The following is a 21,811-nucleotide window of genomic DNA, read 5'->3' as shown; positions in this document are numbered from 1 at the left end:
CATGGCTGGTGAAGGCAGCTTGGGTAGCGGTGGTGGTGAATGCCTCTTTGAAGCGAGGGGTCAATGAAGCAAGGGATCCTCATTGGATCCAAATAACATTTGACCAGTTTCTAACCTCCCCTTCTTGAGCAAATGTTGGAATGTGTGACAGCGTCTCAGCTCCAAGCAGCCCTGGTTGAATCTCATTACTTAGATCCTTTCCAGTCTGGCCTGGATACAGGACCGAAACTGCCTTGGTCACCCTATTGGATGACCTATGCCAGGAGATAGTCAGAGGGAGTATGACTGTTGGTTCTCTTGGATCTCTCAGCTGCTTTCGATACCATCTATCGAGGTATTCTTCTGCGTTGTCTTTCTGGGTTGGGACTTGGGGGCAAGGTTATATGGTGGCTCCACTCCCACCTGGAGGGTCATACTCAGAAGATGGTGCTGAGGGACACCTGCTTCCCCCTTTCACCTTTGGCCTATGGGGTGCCACAGGGATCTATTCTGTCCTTTATGCTGTTTAACATCTACATGAAACCTCTAGTCATCCATGGGTGTGGGCTGCAGTGCCATAAATATGCTGATGACATCCAGCTCTACCTATCTTAAGTCAGCAGACACTAGGGAGACAATAGATACTCCGAATCAGGGTTTGGAGGGTGTTCTGGACTGAATGGGAGCAAAGAAGCTGAAACTTAATCCAGAAAAGACAGAAGTGCTCTGGGTTGGTAAAACTGATCACGTGAGTAGTGAGGTAAATCTGGTCCTGGATGGGGTCACACTTCCCCTCAAAGACAAAGTCTTCAGCTTGTGTGCTTCTGGACCCGACACTGTCCTTGGAGGCACAGGTGGCAGTGGTGTGCAACTGTGTTTTACCAGCTAGGGCTGGTATGCCAGCTGTGACCCTACTTGGAGAAGTTGGACATGACGTCAGTCACTCATGCTTTGGTAACATCCAGATTGGACTCTTGCAATGCACTCTTCGTGGGACTGTCCTTGAAGACTGTTCAGAAGCTCCAACTGGTCCAGAACACTGCTGCAAGGATACTCATGGATGCAAGTCACTTCCAGAGTGTCACACTCATCCTGCGACAGCTTCATTGGTTAGCAGTCCACTTCCAGAATCCAGGCTAGATTCAAGGTGCTGGTCTTGACATTTAAAGCTCTACACGGCTTGGGGCCTGTATAATTGTCAGACTGTATTTGCCCATATAAACCTGCCAGGACCCTCCTGCTCATGGCCTAACAGAGAGCCAGTTGGCAGGGACTAGAGACAGGGACTTTTTGGTTGTGCCCTCCTCAGTTTGGGAAGGCCCTCTCTGAAGAGCTTTGCCACGCTCCCTCCCTCCCTCCGAGTTTTTAAAAAACAATTTAAAACACATCCAGAGGGTTTTTAATGTTTTATCTGCTGCGTATATTCAGTAGGTTCTTTAGTTTTAAAGAATTATAAAAACTATAATAATCTATAGCTTTAGCTTTTTAAAAAACAATTTTTAATTTGAAACTTAAAACAATATGGTAATCCTAAATGTTGTTTTAGCCTGGTCTTTTAACTTGCTTAACATTATTAATCTATTTTTTTACATTGTATCTATTTTATTAATGTTGTGAGCTGGATTAGTTTACAGTATTAAAGATAATCTGTGGCTTCAGATGATATTTCATTTTAGTCAAAGATAGATACAAAACAAAGAATATATTTGAGAATTATCAGAGCTGCAACTTCTCCAATCCCCACCCTGTCATCTTGAAAATGATGAGGAAAATTTCTCTACATATGCACATAGCCATGTAATGCGAATAGGCAAGTTCTCTATAGTTACCAGCTCCTCATGTCTTGGTACATTGAGCAGCAGCAGCACTGACATAGTATATGGTCCTTGCACCTAATCTACACAACTGATACAATGGCAGAATGCACCACCAAATGAGTAAACAAGTGGTTCTAGTAAGAACTAATCTGCCTACTTTCCTTTCACTATCCCTACCATCACAAACTATGCCATTGAGGCATTGTGTCCCTATGGCTATAGCAAATCTGGTTCAAATTGGTTAGGTGGTCCTCAAGTTAGCCCACTCGTGCCTCAAAAGTTTACGCATCTGCCATCTTGAATTGGGGTGGATGACATCATCACACTGTTGAGGTGTCCCTATGTATCCCTACAACTGTATCCAGTTTGGTTCATATTGGTCCAGGCATTGCCAAGTTGATGGACACACACAAAGAATGCTAGGTGATCTCATAAGCCGACAGGAAAGTAGGCTAAAAATTGTGTCCCCAGGCAGTTTCACTGGTTCTGCCACTGCCAATAGACACTGTCACCAGATGCAGTACACCAGTGTTGCACACAGTCAACAGATTGACTGGCATAAAAATGGTGAGAGGGAGAACTGGAAGAATGCAAAAGGAGTAGGACAGGATAAACCTTTGGCCATCATAGTGTAAACATCACTGCAATGGCATGCTCCAGATAAGCAAGCAGTTATGTTATCTGCCAGGTGCAATTTCAGAAAATATTTGCCTCTTGACAGCTGCTTTATATAACATGCCTGTTTAACTATAAGAGCAGTCAAACAACCCACTTTGACTCTGCTTCTGGAAGAGCTAGAGCTTAGCTTTAAAAAAATGAAAGAAAGCTGGGAATCCAGGCTAGGCAATTTTGTTTGTTTGTCTGTCTGTCAGATTTGTACACCAGCCAAACTTTTGTCTCTGGGCAGTTAACAATAACATAAAACAAGTTAAAACATACACAAACATCTTAAAACGATTTAGGCAATCTAAAAATCAAACACACATTAAAACTTAAAAATTTAAAAAGCTTGCGTGAAGAGGTGGGTTTTCAAGTGCTTTTTAAAAATTGCCAGAGATGGGGAGGATCGTATTTCAGTAGGGAGCACATTCCACAGCCTCGGGGCAGTAACCAAGAAGGCCCGTCCCCATGTGGCCACCAGCCAAGTTGGTGGCAACTGGAGACAGACCTCTCCAGATGACCTCAGTGAGCAGTGGGGCTCATAGCGAAGAAGACACTCTCTTAAATACCCAGGGCCTAAGTCATTTAGGGCTTTATATATTATAACCAGCACTTTGTATTTTGCCTAGAAACCTACTGGCAGCCAGTGTAGTTCTATCAACAAAGGGGTGATGTGGTTTCTCCGAGATGACCCAGAGACCAACCTGGCTACTGCATTCTGTACCAACTGGTGTTTCTGGACTACATACAAAGGCAGCCCCACATAGAGCGCATTGGAGAAGTCAAGTCTGGAGGTTACCAACCTATGTACCACTGTTTTGAGGTCATTCCAATCAAGAAACGGGTGCAGTTGGTATATCAGCTGAAGCTGATAGAAAGCCCCTCTGGCCACCACCTCGACCTGAGATACCAAGGAGAGGTGTGGATCCAGAAGCACTCCTAGACTGCGTACCTGTTCCTCTTGGGGACGTGTGACCCCCATCTAGAACAGGCAAATCAAAATTTGCTTATTCTGGTTCCACTTCCCCGGTCCCTGATGGAATTACAGCGCACTCTACCAGGAGTGCAGCCTCTTCCGCTGCGTTCTCCACCTTGGCTCCTCAAGTTGATATCTGCCGAGCTGTCACATGGGCCTCACTTTCCACCTTTGTGAAGCATTATACAATTCATGATTGGACCTCGGCAGACACTGCCTTTGGAAGGAGGGTTCTGCAGCAAGTGGTTCCTCCTTGAGGCCGGACAGTATGGAGCCCTGAGGGACACCACACATCAGCTCAGATTTCGAAGAGCAACAGTCTCCAACTGACACCATTTGGAATCTGTCCGAGAGGTAGGAGTGGAACCACTGTAAGACAGTGCCTCCCACCCCTAACACTCTCAGATGTTCCAGAAGGATACTATGGTCAATAGTATTGAAAGCTGCCAAAAGGGATCTAATGGGCTAAACAGGCACCGAGTGACACATAACCCTAGAATAGACAAACAGGGGATTGAAGAACCATGGGGGTGGGTTAAAAAAAAATTTTAAATCCCAAAAGACACTAGTCTATTATCAATCTGAATTTTTGAGTGTCAATAGGAGGGGGAAATAGAAGTGTTTCCCCCCCTTAAATCCATGTTTCTAGTCACGAACAATGGGGGACATTTGGAAGTCTTATATCAGTCTCACTTTTGGAGCCATCTTTACAAGACTTGGACATCTAATAGTGCTTCTCGCCTAATTCATGTATATGAAATTTGAAGAGTTGGAGTATAAAGTTTTATGAGCAATAAAGTGTGAAAATCTACAGTGAAATTTGAACAGAAAATCAGTATTTTTTTCTCCTCACTGTAAGTATCGAGGCACTCCCATGCCTCTATAATCTCCTTTTGGTTTGGCAGCTGAAATTGAGGGAGAATTAAGACCCCAGGTAGCTGACTTCCACTAGAAAAGGGTGAGGGCATACGTCTTGGGAGAGGAGAGCTGGTCAAGGAGAGGAGAGCTGGTCTTGTGGTAGCAAGCATGACTTGTCCCCATAGCTAAGCAGGGTCTGCCCTGATTGCATATGAATGGGAGACTTGATGTGTGAGCACTCCAAGATATTCCCCTCAGGCGATGAAGCCGCTCTGGGAAGAGCAGAAGGTTTCAAGTTCCCTCCCTGGCTTCTCCAAGATACGGCTGAGAGAGATTCCTGCCTGCAACCTTGGAGAAGCCGCTACCAGTCTGTGAAGACAATACTGAGCTAGATAGACCAATGGTCTGACTCAGTATATGGCAGTTTCCTATGTCTTATATGCTTAGTCATGAACTTCTGGATACAAACAAGAGAGAGATGTAAACTTCAGTTAACATTTCAATTGCAAGTCCTCCTGACTCCTATTTCTGATCCTCAGAAGCCAATTAAAAGAAAAAGAGTAAAAAGAAAAGCTTTTTCTGCCAGAATTTTTGGGCTTGCGTCTGTACTACACTGGCATGATACATCTTTCCTGTGAAGTCCAGCCTATGCCACACACTGACTCATCGCATCATGCAATATCCAGGCAAGGCCAGGACAAATATTTCTCATTTAGACATAGCTTTCAGCAATGTCCTAACAGCATTCACAACACAACACAACACAACATGGAGGAGAGGGGGGCTGCATGGTGGAACAGCAAACTATCGATTACACCAAGTTTGCCAGTGGCTGAAGGATCATGTTGGCTATTACAGAGAAGCACAGGGAAGAAAGTTCTCTCTGTGCTTCTCAGGAACCTTCACCAGAGTCACACTTGCAGTGAGATGTGCAGAGAATGAATGCATGTCGTAGTTGAGTAGAAGGGTGCTAGCGTTCCATTTTAGAAGTTAGAAAGAAGTGCAGAAACAGATGTGATGAAGAGGTGCAATATTAGGAAGCGCAAATCCCTTGGTCTTTCTGTTCCCATAGCTTCTCTGCAATGTCTGACAACATTCCAAGTCCTTCCAAGCATAAGGAAATGTAAGTAAATGGTACATATAGCCACAATTACTAAAGTACAAAATTTGAGCTTCTTGCGTGGCATTCTGTACTTGGGCACAGATACTCAAATATCTTCACAGTTGTGATGGCTGCACATGTGCGTGGTTCTCTGCTCCCCCACCCCCCCGCAAATTCACAGAAATGGCAATCAAGAAATTATCAATCTCCACCCCATACATCTCAACTAAGAAATGGTTAGTTATATATGCACACACCTTTCATGTTGAATTACACCCATCCACACACACACCCAGGGGATTTGTACGCAAGTGGGAATGGTATACCAGAAGCCACCCTGCATCACCATTGGGTGGTGGTGGGGAGGCGGGGGTGATAGGAAAATATTTTCTTCAGGATGTTAATATCAATGCTCTACATACAGAAACCAATCAGATTTCATAGTGACTGTCAGCAACATGACACTGACCATTCTATTGGCTAATGCACGAAGGGACGTAGCTGCAATTGCACAATGAGAGAGGGGTCTCTGTGACAGCTTGAGCTTTGCTCTCTCCTTTGTGTCTCTCTCAAGAAGGTGGTGTGGGGGGAAGGAGTCCAGGGCCAACTCCAACCTGGCTATGCCCCTAAATCCATGATAACCGATTTTATTTATTTTACATTCACATGCCACTCTTCTTCTGAGGAGCCCAGAGTGAGTTAAAAACCATCGCTTCAGAGAGAACAGAGAGAGATTATTGCTCATTTGCCCATTTTAATTCATTAACATTTTGGAAATTCAAATATCCATTGGCTAACATTAAAACAGATGTTTAAAAAATTGAAGCTGAAAACCTGAGATCGTTATATTTTAAGCACCTAAATTATACTAGAGTTACTTCTAAGCTTGTTTTTAGTATTGTTGCAAGTTTAGCTAGCTTGATCAGATTTGGATGAGTGCCCAGTAGGGCTGTGCCAGGTCAGATTGGGGAGGTCGGAACTACTCCAATTTGGGCCATGTCAGAGAAAAACCGGACTCAACCTTAGAAAGCCTAAGCCGGGTCAGAGTTATCCGACGTGGTTCAGTAAAAATCGGAGCATTTCAGAGCTACTAATGGTGGTGGGAGTCCACATTGTTTCTCCACCACCAATCATGGCTCAGTTTTTTAAAGCATCTCTGCTCACCTGCCTACATGCCAGCCCACACATGCATTTATGCTTCTTCTTTTTTAAAGTTTTACGTCTATTTTATAACTCACGCATTATAAAATAAAGTGGCCAAAGGCTGATTTCTGGGTTTCTCCTGTGACTCTGAGTCTGGTGTTACATTACTTCCCCTTAGAGTCTCTGGTGGTTGCCTTTCTTCCGGGTTTCACAGTAAGTATTCCCAGTTGCTTTTTAAAAGCAATTTAGGTTTGGTTGGGAACATTCTCAATCCTGACCCTGACATTGTAAAAGGTCCAAAGGGACCCTGAACTGATGGTTATGAGATCAGGTCGGGCCCAATTCTGACATTATTGATTGTGCATAGCCCTAGTGCTCAGGGCCCTCACAAATGTTTCTTAATGCCTGCAGGTGGTTTTCTGAATGGATGCTTCACCTGCAGTAGTCAGGCATGAGACAAATGTTCTGTAGGGAGGGGGTGTGTGTGTAAACGGCATTTGGAAATTTGAACTGAGTGAGGAGAAAACAAAGATAAATATTTTGGATATGGGAGTTGGCTGAAAGTGAAGCTCCATGGGTTCTTCCTGGTGATTTGCCATCTGCTGTAGGAGCACCTGTTTGCCTCCACCTCCACTCTGGTTGTATATTTGTAAATAAAGCAATATTAAAAAGTCCAAAGTCCAAATATTCCATCCAAAGGAAACTAAACTGCCCTGGAACATCACACTATTCAGAATGGGAAAGCATTCCCAGTTTATATTATTGTGGGTTGTTATTGTTATCTCCACCCACCCACCCCCATTTTGTCTCAACCAGTAATTCCCCAGTGTACATCAGGCACACTAGAGAACTGCTAGCATGCTGCAAGAAATACATTAGAAATATATTATGCAGAAATGCATTTATGCAGCATCAGCATCAGCTGGAGGGCTTGGGAGGGAGGTTGCCGTAATTTATAAAAGCTCAATTTTTCTCTCTAGGCCCCCTGTCCAAGTGAATGCCCGTTCAGAGTGTTTGTACCTGGTGTTGGGCTCTTGGGACAGAGTGGGGATTCTGTTGGTGTACCGCCCTCCCTGCTAGCCAGCTGTCTCCCTGCCTGAGTTCACGGAAATGGTCTCAGATTTGGTGTTGAGGATTCCCAGAATGATTGTTCTGGCTGACTTCAACATCCATGCTGAGGCTGCCTTGTATGGGGTGGCTCAGGACCACCATGACAACCATGGGGCTGTCCCCACACATGAATTAGGGTACACTCTGGATCTGGTTTTTTTCAACTGGACAGGAGGATGGTGATATGAAAATGGAGGCTATGTCATCTGTGCCCTTGTCATGGTCAGATCACTTCCTTTTGAGGTTTAGAGTTTCAGTGGCTACACCACTTTGCAAGGGTGGGGGACCTATTAAAATGGTCCGCCCCCAGATCCTGATAGATTCCAATGGATTCCTGAGGGCTCTGGGGGATTTTCCAGCTGGTGTGGTGGGCGCTCCTGTTGAAGCTCTCATTGCTCTCTGGAATGGAGAGATCGCTTGGGCGGCTGACGCAATTGCTCCTAAGTGCCGTTTCCCACAAAGCAGAGCCCATGTAGCACCTTGGTATATGCCTGAGCTGAGGGCAATGAAGCAAGCTGGGAGATGGCTGGAACATCTCAGGCTGAGGAAAACTCAGGGTGAGTCTGAGCAAACACAGGTTAGAGCTCATTATAGAACCTATTCTGCGGCAGTGATGGAACAGAAGAAATGCAACCCTATTAATTCTCTTGGATCTCTCAGCGGCTTTTGATACCATTGACCATGGTATACTTTTGGATAGGCTGGCCGAGTTGGGTATGGAAGGCGCTGCTTGGAGGTGGTTCCACTCCTACCTAAAGGCCCATTCCTAAATGGTGGTGCTGGGGGGTTATTGCTCAGCCACCTTATGGCTTGGGACTGGGTTACCTGAGAGTAACGAATTAAAGGCCTGTTACGCAAAGCAGTAATCCACAGAGAGACTCCCAGTGCCATTTTGCATGATTCGCAGTACAGGCCTTGCCGTCTTCCAGTCAGCCTCTGCTAAGAACAGTTCTGCTACTTCTTTGCATGAATTGTGACTGGATCATTTCCTCACTCCTGATGCAGCAGAAATAGGCTGCACATATGTTGTTTTCTAACCATTTGAATGCAGTAAAAGGGAAAAGGGAAAGGGAAAAAAGCCCCCAACCTTTTAAGCTTCCTTATACTACTGAGGATTGATGATCCAAAGGAAGCATTCGAAAGGTGTAAATCCCAGACACATCAGCCAAGGGCATCATTTCCTGGTGGAGCAGGAAATGGAATCTTGGCAAACCAGGAACATGTTTTAATATAGATATTAAGTGAATATAAACAGCCAAAAAGAGCTGTTGAAAGCCTCTTTTCTAGACCATGGAGGTCAAGTGCCTAACAAGTGCCTAACAGCAGAAACTCAACAACTGAAGTTTTCCCTATTAATGCATCTCCATGCTTTAGAAAACTGAACCTGTTGGATTTCCCCCTACCATCCAGTTATTAAAGACACAAGAACCCTAACAGAAAAGAAGTAACAACCTGACTTGGGGCATTTGCTTGTTGAAGTAATAGTGTACTTTGACCACAAAGGGTCAAATTGAGGATGCAAGTATTTAAAAGGGCCTATATGTCACATGCATACTGTGGCTTACGTCCAGACTACTGCTGTTCTAACACTACAGAAGAAGGGTTATTTTTGCCAATCTCTCCTTCCCTCTGAAGCCTACTGTGTCTCCTGAAACTGTTTCCCTGAGAGCTGTGCAAAAATCATCCCTCCTCCATAGCACCACTGCAGTATTTGTCTGGATATCAGCTAGAATTTTTAAAAAGCCTAAAATGATGTGTTTTATTAATCATTCTTCCAGATAAATTGCTATGTAATAACAACCAGAAATGACAGCCTGAAATGTGTATAATGCCTCTCCAGTGTCAACCAACTTACAGTGTTAGACTTGGAGCTAATGAAATGTGCAAATACCCAATATCTCCCCTGCTTTAAAAAGTAGCTTTGAGAGGATATGATTGAAAGTAGCGACGTGATGGGGATGCTTCACCCTTTTACTGCTTGCTATTTCTCCTAAAGGAACAAAGAAAGGTGCCGAGATTCTAATATGCACATTTGCACATAACATGTCGTTAGATCCATAGGTTGCAATGCAATCCTCTGCATACTTACTTGGGAGCAAGTTCCACTATACTCAGCTTGATTTCTTTCCATTCACAGGATCCGTCTGCAAAACAGATAATTAAAATGATCCACCCGCAGCTTTTAAATGCTTGGGTTTAATGTTTCTTTGAATGAACCCATGGAAAGGTCTGGTAGAATGAGGATGACATCCTGTGGCATGACAAGTGCACTACATGAATCTGCTTCCTCGTAAAATCAACTCACTATTGCATACAAAGATTGTGCAGTCCATAAAGTGAATTCAGCAATACAGCACACCTTCTTAGGACTTGCTTATACAGCCTTGTCATTATTCCTCTGAGGTAACAATCCCAGGACACAGGGATAAGAAATTTCCTGGTATTTCATTCACAAAGTCTTACTGCATATATTGGACAGAATTGTTGCCATGGAATTGTGCCTATGTGCTTCACCCACTAAAGATGACAACCCTGATAGGACCAAGCTGTGCTTTGGGGTGGGCTTTTATGAGGTAGAATGGATGTCAAAAACTACAGCTTGTCTTTGAGATTCTAGCCCTTTGACTGAACATTTTTCTCTTTCCTCTACCAGAGAGGAGAGCTGGTCTTGTGGTAGCAAGCATGACTTGTCCCTTTAGCTAAGCAGGGTCCACCCTGGTTGCATATGAATGGGAGACTTAATCTGTGAGCACTGTAAGGTATTCCCCTTGAGGGATGGAGCCACTCTGGGAAGAGCAGAAGGTTCCAAGTTCCCTCCCTGGGATGTCCAAGATACGGTTGAGAGAGATTCCTGCCTGCAACCTTGGAGAAGCCGCTACCAGTCTGTGTAGACAATATTAAGTTAGATGGACCTATGGTCTGACTCAGTATATGGCAGCTTCCTATGTTCCTATGTGATCAAAAAGATGCCTAAAACATCAGACAAAACTAGGTTTCATACCGTGAGACCTAATAACCCTACCTGTATAGTGTGAAGTTGTGAACACATACAAAAGAGGACACACTCCTGTGACTTTTGTAGTTCTTCAGAAGAGGGGATTTTGACAGGTGTGGCTCACGGGGAGTGGGAAACACAACACCTGCTGGAATCCCATCTCCTACACAACTCTTAAAGGTACAGACAGCCTGTCAATTTTGCACCAAGATACTGTAACTTGGAGGGTGTGTATTAATCATTCCATCTAAACAACAAGGCAAAGTATAGCCTTGCTTTATTACTGCTCTCTTTTGTGAAAGAACAGAAACAGTGTTACGGTTGTTGGGACAGAACAAATTGAAGGAGGATGGTTATGGTTTGGGATCCTTTTCTCAGACATTGGATGCCATTTCATAACTGGAAGAGCTTGTACATTAATTTGTTGGAAAGTAGCATATAAATATTTTAAATAATGATGACACCGGAATTATTCGTATAATGAAGAGTAGAGATTTTGATGGACAACGTAATGGTGGCCACTGGCTTAGATAGCTTTAAAGGGGGGTTGGTAGAGAAGAGGTCAATGGCTATTTGCCATTGTGTGATGCACATTTGTGCAAAAATCCCCAACTTCAAATATACAGTAATGGAGTCTGACCTGTCAGTGACTGTCCATAAGAGGGATCTTGGGATCCTGGTGAACAGCTTGTTGAAAGTATCAACTCAGTGTGTGGCAGCTGTGAAAAGGGTAAATTCTGTGCTCAAGATCATTAGGAAGGGGGTTGAAAATAAAACTCCTAATATCATAATGCCGTTATACAAATCTATGGTGCGACCACATTTGGAGTACTTGTACAGTTCTGATCACCCTATCTCAAAAGAGACATCGTAGATACACAAGGATGCAAAAGCGGGCAACCAAGATGACCAGGGGCCTATAGCACCTTCCTTATGAGGCAAGGCTACATCACCTGGGGCTTTTTCGTGTAGAAAAAAGATGACTAAGTGAAGACATAAGCGAGGTCTATAGGATTATGCATGGTGTGGGAAGAAAGAATTTTTTTCACTCTCTCACAATTTTAGAACCAGGGGTCATCCCATGAAACTGATTTCCAGGAAATTTAGTCAAAATGTGGCTAAAGTTGCTCTAGTTGATCTAATGGGTATGCTTGCTGCTAAGGAAGGGTGCTGTAGTAGCAGCTATTGCAATGCTAGGAAGTAATGCAAAGAGTCATAATTGTGTGAGAGAGAGCAGCTAGTGCCAATGATCTTACTGCAGTGCAGGCACTGTGGCTGGCAGTGGATTCTGGGTCAGTGATTCTTTTGGGGGCATATTTGAACTGTCTTTGAAATGTATGTTCTTTGTCAAAAGGTACAGATGCCCTTTTACTGTGTGCTTCTACAGTGTTTAACAAGGCAAGGTTGTAAAATGCATTGCAAATTGCAATGCAAAACTTGTGGGCATGCACTCCATGAGTGCAGCTTGTTCCAGCCATAGGGGAAAATGTGGAAACTTGAAACACCCCATTGTTCCCCATGGGTAGCTCCTAGGGACACAAAAGTAGGTTGGGTGGTAGGGCATGATGGGTGCTATCTACCACCCAATCCACCAAAGAAATGGGCAAGCAGGCAATTTTTAACAAATTTGTAACCTTTCCCCAAAGCCCCAATCGGATCTTATGCAGAAAGGTTAACAATTTGTTAAAAAATATCCCACTTGCTCATTTCTTTTGTGGGTTGGGTGGTAGGTAGCACCCATCATACCCTACCATCCAACCCTCATTGGTGTCCCTTGGAGCTACCCATGGGGAACAATGGGGTGTTTGCCCTAGTTCCCCATTGTTCACTATGGCTGAAACACTCAAAACATTTTGAGTTTGTTCCGTTGAAATAGCCAGCTCAGCCACTGTTTCAATGGAACTTTCCGGCTGTTTTGTGTTTCGTTTTGTGCTTGAAAAAGAATGCAAAATCTGTTTCATGCACATCCCTAGTCCTAACCGGACAACCCTTAGGGTGGTGATTCAAAAAACTGCCTAGACTGTTTTAGTCTTTTGCCATTCCTCCCAGCACCTGTTGATCTAATCTTAGCCTCCTTCTGCAGGCTGTAATAAGACAGTGAAACCCAGCTGTCCCCCTTTGGGCACAATCCCGATCAGCAGGACTGCAGTTTTTTTTAAAAGGGGTACACAAACAGTTGCTGACTGCATGCTCTGTTGGATGGGAGCCACTGTGGCATTTTTATAGGAACAAATCTATACCCCCAGTTTCAAAAGGGAAGTTTGGAATAATTTGAAGTCATTATACTGGCTTAGAATCAAAAAGGAAAAGATAGTGATGAAAACATTAGCTCAGATTGAACACCACTGACATTGACAACTCCATTTGCTTCAGTTAATTGCCTAATGAGTTCAAATTTATCATAATATTTTCATAGTAGAAAAAATGTATTCCTTCTGGAATTTGTATTGCGGTGTCACAGCATGCCTGATTGCTCTTGCTCATCCCTTTAAATTCACCCATTTACTAGACTAGAAGTGCAAGACATTAAAATAATAATTACTATTTAAATTTATGAAGTGGTAGGGCAAGATAATTCCAAAGATAATAATAATAATTTATGAGTAGCTCTGAATTGCACTGGGAAGTAGCCATTCAGAGATGCTTTCCTTATTTGCAAATACTAAGCGTGGTTGACCAACTAAGAACAGCCAAAAGTGTGAATGTATACTTATAGTTAACACCCAGCAAAGTTTGGAACTGGAATTGTATCCCCATGCAAAGGAAAGGAGATTGCCAGTCGGACAACAAGCAGTTGCCTACTACTAGTGCACATTTTAATCTAACGGCCTTGAGCCATTTTGGAAGAGTGGTATATCAATCAATCAAATAAATAAATATGGGCAACAGAATAAACTCTCACTTTTATTTGTACTCAAACAAGTTTCTTTATGGCTGGGCAGAACCTAAAGTGCAGTACGATGCGTGTTTACTCAGAAGGAAACACCACAATGTTCAATCAGGCTTACTCCCAGGCAGGGGCATAGCAAGGTTGGAGTGGGCCCAGAGACAAGATTTTTAAATGCCCCCCTCACTGAAGCTCAGCTCATGAAGTAAAGAAATCTTAAATGAGGCTGAAAGCATAGTAAAATTTATATATATAACACCTATGTGCCACAATAGAACATCATCCTAAATGGTACTAGAGAAAGACATGCTGTTCTGGTAGCTCCAGGTCATAACACTCACATCAGTTTCGGAGGATGAATACAACTGACGGAAGCCCGGGCAGGTGCGCAGCGGGGGGAGTCAGTCATGTGACTTGCCTCTGAGCCCCCCGCCAAGGCAGTGGGTCCCCAGACAACTGTCTCCCCTTGCCCTATTATAGTTACGCACCTGTGCCCAGGTAAGCATGTGGACGATTGCAGCACTTAAAATGATAATGAGCAAACAAGGAAAGTCCAAAGGTTGAGTCTTACTCCAGCCTATTATAGAAGGTTCAAAAGTTTAACTCTTTAATAGGGATGTGCATGAACCGATGCTCCGTCGGTTCGGCAGTGGGAGGGGATTACCTTCAAGGAGAAAGGAGGGTGCTTATCCCCCCTGTCACGTTTCCCCCACTGGCGCTGTGTGCAAAACTGCTGCTGCCTCACGATCACGGTTTTTGCATAAAGCTCCAGGAGGGAAAATGTGGGCAGGAGGGGGCGGGATGAGCACTCTCCCTGCTCCTTAAAGGTAACCCCACACACACACACCACCAAAACTGCCCAGACTCTAGTGATGTCCACAGAACTGCGGAGGCGTGGCTCAGCTCCGGCGGTGGTCTCCCTTGAAAGGCAGGGGGGTTGCACTTACCCCTCCCTCTGCTTTCCCCCCACCGGCGCTCCATTTTTTAAAGGGTGGGGCAGCAGCATTCCTCCCTGCCGCCCCTGCCCCCATTGTTGCCTGGAAAATACAGGAAGTACGGGCTGTGCATGTGCTTGCTGCTGAGCGCACAGCTGCCACACATGTCACACACTGCGTGCGTACGTCACGTATGCAACGCGCAGCGGGCACACATGCGTGGTGGCGAATGCACGCGCAGCCCGTACTTCCTATATTTCCAGGCAACAACAGGGGCAGGGGTGGCAGGGAGGAATGCTGCCGCCCTGAAAACGTTTTTTAAAAATGGAATGCCGGGTGGCGGGGGGGAGCAGTGGGAGGGGTAAGTGCAACCCCCTCACCCTTAAAGGGACACACACACACCCCACCAGTGTCTGTGTCGAACCTTGAACCAGCACCAGCATGAACTCAGCCCTCTTGCATGGCCTTCAGACCGGTTTGTGCACATCCCTACCACACTCCAGACCTCTGAACTGGTCTGGCGGTCTGGAAAGGAACGCCATATCAGTTTGTGCACTTCCCTACTCTTTAATAGTCCTGTTCCTATACAGACACTATTCCCTTTGTATCTGACAATTTTATTAGACAATGCCAGAGGACATTACATAAGTATGACATCAAGGCCAATGTGGTGGTTCAGTCAGCTAAGACGCTGAAACAACTGGTGAGAACGAGGTTATACAATAGGAGATGTGAGAAGACAGATTGTCCAGTATGTGAAATGGGGGAGGGGAGTTGTGGATTGAACTTGTAAAGCGTGTGAGGAGTTTTATATTGGAGAACAAGGAAGAGAGTTACTTACTAGATTTAAAGAATACTTGGCAGATACAAAATATGTGAAAAGAGAGAGAGAGACCATGGTCAGCACATATGACCAAATATCATGAGGGAATAACAATGCCTATTAAGGTGAATATATTGGTGGTGGTGTGTTGCTTAGTACAAGGAAAGATTATAGAGGCTATAGATCAGGCATCCCCAAACTGCGGCCCTCCAGATGTTGCTGAACTACAACTCCCAGCATCCCTAGACACAATTTTTTGTGGCTGGGTATGCTGGAAGTTGTAGTTCAGCAACATCTGGAGGGCCGCAGTTTGGGGATGCCTGCTATAGATATATATATAAACTCAAACTGAGTATGTGGTGTAGGAACACAGACACACAGCTGTGTGAACTTGGCTCTCTTTATCCTTTTTCTCCTTCCCCCACCTGTTAACTTCATTTGTTGACTGAAATTACTGCCAGAGTGTGTGTAATTAAAACCGTGAACCATATAAGCAGGTGATCCACAGAAGAAGCAGGAACAACACTGAGGCTGGCCTCTGATGCCAAAATGTCTGTTTTTATTTTGCTTTTAACAGCATTCTTGCAAGGTGTTATCATCTGTTTTTACGTAATAAATTTGAAAGTCTTAAAGACTTGGGAGTCTTTTTAAGTATGTGTATTGCATTGCCAGCTTACCAATTTATACATATATTATCTCAGGTTTCAAAGGTGCAGCAGCTAGGTAATTTTAGACTCTGGACCTAATGACTTACGGCGGGGGCTTGCTTCCTGGTAATTTCAACACATTGGTTCTAGTCCTGCTCTCAGGGGCAACAGAAAACAAGTCTGCTCCTTCTTCTACACACACACACACACACACACAGTGCTCACACCTGCTGATGGATTCCTAAATTTAGGCCCAATTCCTGCTTGCATTATGCCAATGAATTCAAATGCAGCATGGAACATTAATCAATGACTTTTAGCAACCATTTTGAAAACCAACTGTAACACACGCACACACACATGGTTTCAAAGAGCATCCAAGATCACACAAAACCCACTGGAATATATATGCACTCATTAAAAAAAACAAAAAAACCCACACAACCTCCATGGTTTCACATAGCGTTCCTGAGCACAAACAAACCTGGTTGGGATGGAGAGCATCAGCAGAAGTGAAGACAACCCCTTTGAAGCCTGTCCTGGCTGCCCATGTGCAGGAAAGCTTCCCATAGGCAGGTAGGCAAAGAGGCAGCAGCACACATGCACACTGCACTGTCTCTGCCAACCAGCCCACCTGCTGAACAGCTTCTCACGGGGCGGGGGGAGCAGTAGCCAGGCTATCCAGCACTGATATGCACTCAGGAGGGCCTCCCATTGGCCGGCACTGGCCTGCTGACATGGAGGAGGAAGCATAGAGCGGCAGCCATGGAAGAATCTCTAAGTTGGCACCCACATCTGCATGGGGAGGAAATTCTTGGTGCTGGTGGGCCCCCATGAGAGCAAGGCCTCGGACTTGGACCCCAAAGTATGGTCCTAATGGCACCACTGTCCAGATTCATCTTTTGCAGAAGCATCACATAATAAAACTTTTACTAGACTTTCTGCACCTCGGCAGGGATTCTATCAGGTCAGGGAAACATCCAAAACCCATTCCAAAGGGCTTTTTACATTACTTCAAACTGGAAGTATTCTGTGCCAGGGGTTCTCAACCTGTGGTACTCCAGATGTTGCTGAATTATGACAGAGAAATTCTGAGAATTCTGGGTTTGTTTAATGAGCAGAGGCTAAACCATCCATCAGATCCAAGCATTTATTGATCACAACATGCCAATGAGCATACCCTCCAGCTTTTGGCAAGAGTCTTTTATACTGTTTGCAGGCTATAGGATTGAGTACAGAGCCTATCAGAGCCCAACGTTTCATGGTATACACCAATCATACTAGTACAAGCAGGTTAAAGCTTAGCCATTGGTAGATAGGTTGAACCAGTTATAAGGCAGAAACTAGCAATAATGCACCAATCAGCTTTAGCTGTGCTTATCTCTAGTCAGGCAGGGCAAGGTATGGTCAACAGGTGTTTATCTCTAGTCAGGCAGCACAGAGTATTGTTTTCAGAAAAAGGAACCCTGTAACAGCAGGTACAGAAACTTGTGACCTTTAGGGCTTAAGTAGGTGACACAACTAGGTGAAAGGGGATAGTGGAATTTTCCTTCATTAACTACAACTCCCATCATTCCCAGCTACAATTTATTGTTCTGGGGATTCTGGGAGCTGTAGTTCAGCAACATCTGGAGAACCACAGGTTGGTAATCCCTACGTCTGTGCAGTCCTACAGTCCTATTACACATATACGGCTGCCACTTTGAGATTTTATGTACTGAAATTATATGAATCAGCTATTGTCCTTGTTTGAGTTATTTCATTTTATTTGATTATTTTTTTAAAAGTTGTTTGTGAGCTGCTTTAAGGGCCTCTGCTCATAAAGCGGCATATAAATAAGAGATAATAAAATAACAACAACGGGCCCTTGAATAGCAAAAATAAATAATCTTCATCTGCTCCTGTTGTAGAGCTAAAGGAAATGATCTCTTCTACTGCCAGATGTGCTCAGCGGAGGTTAAACCATGTGGATTTTCCTCACACTTGTTTGTGCAGCTTCGGTCCTAATAATTATGCAACCAATTAGTTTGGTTGCTCAGAGGAGCATCCATTACAAATTCCCCATGGAGAAATTTCACAACTAAGTTTAAGTGTTTGGTTAAGCCATCTCATTCACTGACTGAGGCTGGATGGTGGGATTTCTTTAATGTACCATGAAACATAATATCCCATTTAAAAGGGCATAAAGCCATTTGTCATGAGAACATCTGGGGAAATCTACACATGCACTCATATTTATGTTGCTTTTAATGCTGCCAGGCATTTCTGAAAAGGTTCGTGGAAAGTGAATGCTTTTTGCATAGTATTTTGACATTAATCTGTATGTGGGGACCATTAAAATGTAAATGCCTGAATAAGAGTGAAATATTTTTAAACACAGATGTATTCCTGAAAAAATGATTACTCAATACATAGTTAGAAAAATGTTTGCATGTGCCACAGATGGTTAACTTCTATTTTGCTCAAGCAAAAAATATTTGGGTGGGGAGAGAACTCATACATAAGACCAAGAAAAATACAAGTGAATTCTGTGTGGCTTATTTCGTAGATATATTTGCTTCTACTTCACAGCTTGATCCCTCACACCATTATGCAGTGGCACAAAGGCATAGAATCAGACACTAAGCTTTTTGCATTAGCACAAGGGAATGCCACTTTTTCTTTTAGTGCTGGAGTCACTCCAAGTAAGTAAGTAAAGTGTGCCGTCACGTCAGTTTCGAATCCTGGTGCTCACAGAGCCCTGTAGTTGTCTTTGGTAGAATACAGGAGGGGTTTACCATTGCCTCCTCCTGTGCAGTATGAGATGATGCCTTTGAGCATCTTCCTATATCACTGCTGCCCGATATAGTCTTCATATTTTGCTGTCCTGTCGACCAAGAGTATACTATAAAAAACTCCAATTCAGGAAGAATGATTCATACGCATAAGCAGTCTTTTGTGTATCCAAATGCAAGTGAGCATCTTGATGTGATCCCCATCTCCATTATGATACTCATCTGAGCGCGGGATTATTTTATGCAAATGGAGATGCACATCTGCATTCAGGGCCAATAGTCGTTACACACAACAAGTTGCCTACAACCTACAGCAGAAGCCAAAGAACTTTTGGACTATTATTATTTATAGACCTACCATGGATTCATTCATTCTTCTATGTATGCATTTATTTGTCTTTGGGTTTTATCTGTAAATGCTGCTGTTATTAATCAATCAGTATGATAATTATTTTGTTTGAATTGTATTTAATATCAGTGTGTGAGTGTTTATATTTTAAAAGAACTTTTAAAAAGTGGGACATACTGGAAGGGGAAAGAGCCACTCATTTTCTAATGAAGGAAAAATATTATATGTATAACCTTGGTGATTGTTTTTTTTAAGTCAGTGAGACATCTGTTCATGCAGTTTTGACATAACTAATATTATAAACCCTTCAGACCTCACAGAATGGGTCTAATTTAGTCTAATACATTACATTCTAGTTGTAAGTTTGTGGGAAAGGGCTTATTGTTATATAGACCCATCAAGTCTATATTGTTCTGTAGACTTGACTACTGTAATGCACTCTCTGTGGGGCTGCCTTTGTATGTAGTTCGGGAACTACAATTGGTACAGAATGTGGCAGCCAGATTGGTCTCTGGGTTTACCCGAAGGGACCATATAACACCGATTCTAAAAGAACTGCACTGGCTGCTAATATGTTTCCAAACGAAATACAAAGTGCTGGTTATTACCTATAAGGCCCTGAACGGATTAGGTCCAGGGTACTTAAGAGAGCACCTTCTCCGTTGTGAACCCTGTCGCCTATTAAGATCATCTGGAGAGGATACGTTATGGTTGCCGCCAACTCGTTTGGTGGCAACTCGGAACCAGGCCTTCTCTGTGGCTGCCCCAGGGCTTTGGAATGCGCTCCCTGCTGAAATAGGAGCATCTCCTTCTCTGTTTGCTTTTAGGAGGACCCTGAAGATGTACCTGTTTTCCCAGGCTTTTAAATGAAATTTAAATTTTAAATTTTAATATGTGTTTTTATCTATTGTAATTTTTATCTGTTTTTATGAATTTTAAATATGTTATATTATGTTTTAATCTGTACACTGACTAGAGATTGCTATACTAGGTGGTGTAGAAATACAATAAATAAATGATAATAAATAATTAATAAATAACATATTATTTATGTAATAATAACAATATATTAATTTATTAATTTATAATTTACTATAAATAATTAATATAATTAATTATTCTATTAATTATTAATAATGATGGTTAATAATATATTTATTAATAATATATAAATATATTTATTATTTATTTATCAATCATATTTCTGTGCCACCTGATAGATACATCTCTAGGTGGTATACAACATTTAAAAACAATATAAAAGTCACAGATTAAAATCCACAAAACACAATAAAAACAGCATAAGAGTTATTAAAATTAATTCTAATTAAAACCCTGCAAAAACAGGTGAGTCTTGACGTTCTCATATATACATATAGTGGTTTTAGGTGCTTCATAAAAAGAAGGAAGAAGGAAGAAATAAATTAATGATTGGAGATTTTAATTCATGAATATAATCTCTCTATAGGATAATGCACACACACTATTGTATGTGCAGAAGTATGAATTTATTAGCAATATGAGTCCTGTGAAACCATAGATGAGTAGCTGCAATGTACAACAGTTATTTTAAAAATGTCGTCTCTTCAAAAGCAAAATTAACAACAACAAAAAGTCATTTGTTACAATTAAATAGGAACATAGAAAACTGCCTTTTACTAAGTCAGACCATAGGTCCATCTAGCTCAGCATTGTCTACACAGACTGGCAGAGGCTTCTCCAAGGTTGCAGGCAGGAGTCACTCTCAGCCCTATCTCGGAGATGTCAGGGAGGGAACTTGGAACATTTAATATTGTTTAGCATGCACAAATATGGTTCAACAACATCATCTCTCATTTCTCTTCATAACACTGAAGAGTACACCTTGTGAGCTGGGTCATTGCTGGTACCATTTCACAGATCAGTTACAAAGGAAGCACTTACACCTCCATACCAGATGAGGCCCAGCCTTACCATGTGAGGGGCATGCCTCAGGCAGTACAGTCTGGGTACGAAAAAGGTAGGCAAAGCATCCAAAAGATGCTGAAAGTAGACATTTATTGGAAAATACAATTGCCCAATGAATTTCTGTGTATTACACAGGGTGATAAAGTTTAAAACATAAACATGCGCTTAATGAACGTTCCATAAAACTATAAGAGTATGAGTCATATATAAAACCTGGTAGTTACCTGTTGCAGTGGGGCTAAAAAGTCTGAGTGAATTGATTGATTGATTGATTGATTGATTGATTAAGTGCTGTCAACTCAGTGTCGACTCTTAGCGACCATATAGATAGATTCTCTCCAGGATGATCGGTCTTCAACTTGGCCTTTAAGGTCTCTCAGTGGTGCATTCATTGCTGTCATAATCGTGTTCACCCACCTTGCTGCTGGTCATCCTCTTATCTTTCCTTAAACTTTCCCCAGAATTATGGACTTCTCAAGGGAGCTGGGTCTTCACATAACGTGTCCAAAGTATGATAGTTTGAGCCTGGTCATTTGTAGGGATGTGCATTTCGTTTGGGTTACAAAACATTTTGTGAACAAAACAGGCCATTTCAGCTGTTTTGTAGGCAAAACAAAACACCCAATGCTCAAAACAGAAAATTTTGTAACCCAAACAAAACCTGTTTCGGATACAAAATGTTTTGTTGTTTCGGCTGTTTTGGAACTCCATTTTGCAATTGCAGAAAGTCTTTCTCCTTCAGTCTCCATTTTGAGTTTTGACATCTGTTTGAATTTCCAGCCCTTCCAGCTCGCAGATTGGCCAGCAAA

The 21,811-nt window shown here is 42.9% G+C and overlaps 1 long non-coding RNA gene across 1 annotated transcript; it reads left to right on the top strand.

Annotated features, from left to right (window-relative positions):
* Positions 1-3,820: 3,820 nt before the first annotated feature.
* On the top strand, positions 3,821-9,899 carry LOC128322009 (uncharacterized). Its single transcript, XR_008305472.1, has 3 exons — positions 3,821-4,286; positions 5,363-5,413; positions 9,783-9,899. It is a non-coding gene; the product is annotated as an uncharacterized LOC128322009 (long non-coding RNA).
* Positions 9,900-21,811: the final 11,912 nt, after the last annotated feature.

This window comes from Hemicordylus capensis, chromosome 4, assembly GCF_027244095.1.
Source record: "Hemicordylus capensis ecotype Gifberg chromosome 4, rHemCap1.1.pri, whole genome shotgun sequence".
Taxonomy (NCBI): Eukaryota; Metazoa; Chordata; class Lepidosauria; order Squamata; family Cordylidae; genus Hemicordylus; species Hemicordylus capensis.
Note: the sequence above shows the minus strand (reverse complement) of the source record. Positions and strands in the feature narration are given on the sequence as shown.